General features: G+C 34.4%; 1 long non-coding RNA gene across 1 annotated transcript; it reads right to left on the bottom strand.

Annotated features, from left to right (window-relative positions):
- Positions 1–2100: 2100 nt before the first annotated feature.
- LOC141627138 (uncharacterized) lies at positions 2101–5084 on the bottom strand. Its single transcript, XR_012536700.1, has 3 exons — positions 4910–5084; positions 3403–3542; positions 2101–2475 (listed from the first exon to the last, which is right to left on the bottom strand). It is a non-coding gene; the product is annotated as an uncharacterized LOC141627138 (long non-coding RNA).
- Positions 5085–6411: the final 1327 nt, after the last annotated feature.

The following is a 6411-nucleotide window of genomic DNA, read 5'->3' as shown; positions in this document are numbered from 1 at the left end:
CCGTCCCACGACAGTAACGTCAAACTCTAGCAAGCCAATCGTTACCGATTAATGTTGATCAGTTGACTATAAAATGATTCATCCCTTACGTATTCTTAAAATGAGATTTAATTCAAAGAACCACAAAGAATGTTATGTCGCAAGAAACTGGTCTTTCTTGCCTACATGAGACGTTTTGTGTAAGACGTTGTTTCTTCAAAACTAGGAGGTTAAACTCATCACTTGTTGTAGATGATGAATTAGTGTTATTTTTAGAAAGTAAAAAGCTTACAACTTACAAAGCAATTAATTGACTCATGTTACTTCTAGAAAGTAATGAACATATGACTTACATGAGAATGTTTAAGTCACAACTCAATACAAGGCTTAGAGCCATGAAAATCCGGAATTAAAGGCTTGATTAATGACAAAGGGTTTTAAAGCTTGATTGGTTGCAAAGGGTTTTGCACTAGTTGAAATGCTTAAGTCTATTTGGATCTTCTTAGGGATTGTGTTTCATTATGATGATATACATATAACAAGTGAATCTAAAACCCACTTCTTCAATTAGAAGGAATGTATAAAATACATGTCTTGAGTTTTGTAGATTCTTGCAATCCTGAGATAATGTGCAACTTAAGAGAGGGTCTTGAGTAGGACATCAATGAGTTGGAATCAATGATTTGATCATGGTATAAAACTTTTCTCGATAAGTCGATAAGTTGTGTTTATACATGGAGTTTAGTGGGAGTTACGGAAATTTTAATTAGTCTTATATGTGGATGACATATTGATCATTGAGAATGATTTAAGACTTTTGGAGTATAATAATACATCTTGAATATCCGGTTTTATGGAGATAAATCCACATGATATTAATGTCAAATAAGGAGTCTTATGTTGATAAGATTCATGACTAGTTCAATCGAATTGAACATATTTGATTGATTCCATTTGCTTCCGCTGCCGGATCAATTAAATGAGTAATGATGTATAACGCTTCATATACTTTGAGTATGATGAATTGTTTCAAATTGAATTTAAGTAATAAGTTACCTAGTAAGCCATAAGGATTACCCTTAAGTGCTTGCAGAAACATTAAGGAAGTAAAGCAAAATGTTTTTGATGCAATTTTGTGTAAGGGTGTTACACAAATGACAATTGACAATTGAGATTGCGCATGGTTTCTGACTAAACCATAATCAAAACACATCAAGATGGTTAAGTAACCATTGTGGCTATGTTATTTAAGAAATAGATTTTCTAGAATCGTTCTAGGCAATAAAAACAATGAGAGATATTTACAACGGAAATTGAGTACACTTGAAATCATGAGATGTGCAAAAAGAATGAGTCCCGCACACTGTGAAAACAGTGGAAACTATTCTAAGGCTAGAGGGCCTATGTCTAGATTGGATCTAGACACGTACTCAGAAAGTTTTGTAATGCAAATGTATACATTACAAAGGAAAACGAATGTGTAGTAAGGTTGAGTTAGGTACAAGAAGTTGATAAAACCTACTAACCAAAGCCTTTTCATAGGCTTAACATGATGAGTCATGTCATTTCAATTGGATTGAGATTAATAACTACATACAAGATCAAATTAGATTATAGAATATGAAATAGTAATCAGGTATTGACTATTCATATGTGATAATCACATTTGTCGTTCGAGTTTTTAAGCTGAAAAACTCCTTTTATACTTTGTTACATCCAAACGAGTTGTAGAGACAACCACTACTACAAACAGAAGCAATTGCAACGCCATGAAAATGTTGCAAAATGTCTTAAAAATGTTGCCTTATACTTTAAGCAACACTTTTAATAGTGCTGCTTAAAGCTCCGTTGCAATAGCTCAATGCAACACTTAGTGCAACACTTTTTCATCAAAAGCAACACTTAAACAAAGTGTTGCACCTTTTTTTTATTATGCAACACTTTTTTTCTGCAACACTTTTTCCTAGCAACTGCAACACTTTTGTTATTTAAATGGCAACACTTTCTTAAATCATTTGCAACATTTTATTACTGAATTAAGCAACACAATCAACAAATAGATGCAACACTTTTGATGTCGATAACGCAACATTATTTCTCTAAAAAATGCAACACTTGGGCAAGAGGGAGATAATTTCATTCCAAGAAAAAAAACGCAAATACACTGTTTTTCTTTTGTAATGAGCGTGTATTCTTTATACTAACAATTTTAATAGCATTAAAATACAACTTGCTAACTTAATAGAGTGAAGAATCTAAGCCGCGTCTTGATCTTTAGCTTAATCTTGGTAATGAGCACTTAAGGCCTGTGGAGCAAGCTAAGGCATTCCTTTCGTTTCTAGCAAACCATATCCACCACAATAGTGATAATCACCTTCCCCTGTAATTAAGATTCAAAGCTCTTTCAGCTTATAAACCAGTCCCAACGAGCACAAGTAGGAACTCGAGTTCCTAATCAGTCATGCATCAAAGTCGAACACTTTACGCTATATATACCTGCAGCAAAAAAAAATGTGGTCTAACATTCTCAGTAGCTTGCATATAGCATAGACAAACACCATCTTGCACCATCCTATTTGTATCACTCTTCCCATAATGCAACCAAAGTTAAATCAGTAAAAGATGTAGTAAAATGGATCAGTCACATGATCCAAAAGCAAAACAAGTGTGCATAGTTCTTATAATAGTATTTCATATTAGCAGCTAATTTCAATAAAAGAAACACAAAAATCGTTTGAGAAAACCAATGTAAGGTATGAGCGGAAGTTAAAATAACCACAAAATCAGCAGCAGTTTCACTACCTAGTACGGCAGACGGCAGTACCCACCCCTAAATCCAATTCCTTTACCCAAGAAACAAAACAAAGGAGTAATGTCGGCTAAGGGAGGTAAGACGATGCTCAAAATACATCCACTATGGTTTGTATAACTTAATTAACAGGACGCTTAAACAATTTTAATCAAGATAATATATTGCTTTTCTAAAAGTAACATAGATACACCAAGCGTCCATTGTAGTTAAAGCGGTAAGAAAGATCAATGTACCTTGCCAATCTAAGTGATCCATCCAACAAAAATAGTTGACCATGCTAAAGCACAAATATAGCAAGAAAGGGAATCAAAATGACATGAATCAAGATTAAAGTACCTAAATATGGATGTGATTAACAACAAACTAAAGTGTGAGAAACCAGATCTGGTACATATTAATGATATTTTTAGAATGAATAGGCTATTGATACTATTGAAACACGCTACCTCAAAATTGATACGTGAACTTAAAATTTCAACTATCACCAACAAATAACTGAAGTCAGAAGTTCAACACATATACTGCAGTTTTTTTTTTATATTGTTGAATGGTTAAATAATAATTTTTTTATTCTAAACAAAAAATAAGAGAAAATTTAACACGTGGCTCACCATCTTTGTTAACAGCTTTGGGAGTAAGATGAGCAACTTCGTCTGCGAAATAGCAAACAACAATTACACTATCCTACAACCCAACCATTGCATAGCCGCAACACCCAATCATAAGAAGAGTAAACAAGAGGGAACCAGGCCTGAAAAAATACATTTTGCCTCATTTCATCACACTATAAAGTGAATAATAATGAGACTTATCAAAATCAATCATGGTTGTATACTGATGAAGAGACAATATACGTATAAAAGGTGATTAGCCTTGACAAATTAGCATATAATAAAAAAACTCATAAATAACATGATGCCACTAAAAACGAGGCAAACGGCAATCCACCATCAAAAGAATTATTAGTAATACATTCTCTTAAGATACTAATAAGGAACAAGGTTAAACATTCCTATATCCCTCTTCTGTTTGCAGATGTTCCAGAATCATTTTTATTCTATATTAATTAATACACCCTAGCTCATCTTCAATCATCAGTCAGTTAAGATTAGCATCCTATTCACTATTGCTTAGCTCACTAGTAATGCAAAAATCATAAACTCCTAGCTCATCTTTTATCATCAATCAGTTCAAATTAGCTTAATATTCACTATTGCTGAATGTTTAGGGCTGAGAAAATATTTCAGCTTTTACAGCATTAGATTAGCCAATCAGTCTTCACTTAGCTGGTAAAATCATTTCATGGTGACACTTACGAACTGGGTTGAAACCTAATAGCATGAAAAACGACACAGTTGCTTCTATTACACCAAGAATATATACGAAGTAGCATCTGTCATATGCCAAATCAAATCAGCATTGCTTAGAACCCTAAGCACTAAAACTATGACAAAGTAAAGAGGCAGAAACTCAGATCAATAAAGATAAATCTATCATTCCCCTTGGATACTACCTCAAATCCTATAATGTCTAAAAAAACCAGTAAATTGAAATTGTTATCATGCTTTCGAAATCAAATCGAAAGCAACCTAGTAACACCAAACTACACAATCACCAACAAAGGAGCTACTTTCAAGATCCCCTCACATTAGCATCATCCTAAGTATCAGATCAACATCCATTACAATCATCATAGTTATGTTAAGAAACCACTTGTTTACATTTAGGGTTGACCTTGACTGAGGTTGAAGTTTTTCCAATTTGATAAGTATTACAGTGTTTGATAATGATATCTTATTAACTTCTCCCATTGTTTGGATATGTTCCACTAAACACATCTTGCGAATTAACATTCTATAGTTTCAGGAATCTAAAAGCAATTAATGAATCAAGATGTACGTTCTGGTTGCTATGTTCAACAAATTGAATGTTCAGATTACCCAAACTCAACTATGATAAAACTCAGCCAATCTTACGCAAACTCAAGCATGATAAAACTCGAAATTCACAAAGTTATTCTCCAATTTACAATAATGCGCCATAAAATAAGATCCTATTTGTAATAGAAATGAGAATAATTGAAATAATTAGAAGATGAATCGTAATTAGAAAGCTTACATTTTACGGCGTTGTATTGAAATCAGCATAACGAAGATGGTCCGTAGAAGAAGACGACAGAGCTTCAGTATAATGTAAATGAAGATCGTCTGAATGATGAAGATGAAGATGAAGATCGCCTGAAAGAAGACAAAAGGGCTTCAGCGGCGTTTTTTTTTATAAAGATGAATAGAAGATGAAGCGGTGTATTTTTGCTAAAGTCTAAAGTAGCGTATTCTCGAAAGTTTATTTTTTTGCTTCCCGCCTAACTTTCACTAATCTATCAACCGCCTAGCTAAAAAACATACTTCCTCTCATTCACAATAAACCTCCCTATTTCCTTTTTCGGTTATTCACAATAACCTCCCTATTTCCTTTTTTGGTAAATGTTTGTGTGGTCCAAATTTAATTGTATGGTGGGGTAGTGTATTTGTGTGGTCCAAATTTAATTATATGGTGGGGTAGTGTGTTTCTTTAATTTTTGTGCCAAAATGAAATGAGAGGTTTATTGTGAATGGGAGGGAGTATAAAAATACGGCAACATTTGAGTATGAACGTTGCATTTGGTATCATAATATGCAACACTTTTATAGAAATGATGCATTTGATTACTTTATGCAACATTTTTACTAAAAGTGTTGCATAGCTAATTCTTCTATTGTAAATCGCAACACAAAAACTAAGTGTTGCGGTCGAAATGTTGCAATAGCTTACTTTTGTAGTAGTGAACATTGAACCCCGTTAAAGTGAACCCGGATTAACATGGTATTCACCCATAGTCACTTGTATGAGGTGACGTCTCGAAGTGACTAGAGTGTGATGCGATTGATGGCAAGTTCAGTGCCATACAGTCATGTGAGATGACTAGTCGATCACATAGGCAGACTGTTAGGAACACTTTGTCGGGCAGTGACCGCTTATAGAGTTCTAGCAAATTTATATAGCCTGGTCGTGGCGAGAGCTACTATTTTGGGTTATGATGGTCGTGACTAAAGACTGTTCGCTTAAGGTGGCACAGTTTCAGATTAACTTTGATTTGTGTTACTACAACCTTCGTAAATGGGGTCAAATGGGCATATTTTGGGTTATGATGGCTGTGGCTAGTCGAAGGGAATAAGTGCAATAAGAATTGTCCACCCCCTTGTCAGGGTTAAAACAATATCTCAGGGCCACTCGAGGAGTAATGAACTGTAAATGCGTGGCCACGCTCGGATGGTATCTATGGTAGATAACTCTGGTCAATCAGTTATTCTCCAGATCGAGGAAACCACTCTTGATATGATCACTTGCAAGTACGACCCTAAAGACACCTTGCATTAAGTGGGAGATAGTAATAGGACAAGAGAATTGGTGACGCACACTTGTCGAGGACAAGTGAGAGATTGTTGGAATATGTGTCCTCCAACAATAATGCGATCACAATTGTCGATCATATTGATCACATGTTTAAATCTCATTTTAAGAATACGTAAGGGATGATTCATTTTATAGTCAACTGATCAACATTAATCGGTAACGATTGG

This window comes from Silene latifolia, chromosome Y, assembly GCF_048544455.1.
Source record: "Silene latifolia isolate original U9 population chromosome Y, ASM4854445v1, whole genome shotgun sequence".
In the NCBI taxonomy this organism is placed as follows: Eukaryota; Viridiplantae; Streptophyta; class Magnoliopsida; order Caryophyllales; family Caryophyllaceae; genus Silene; species Silene latifolia.
This window is presented reverse-complemented; position numbering and strand designations above follow the sequence as displayed.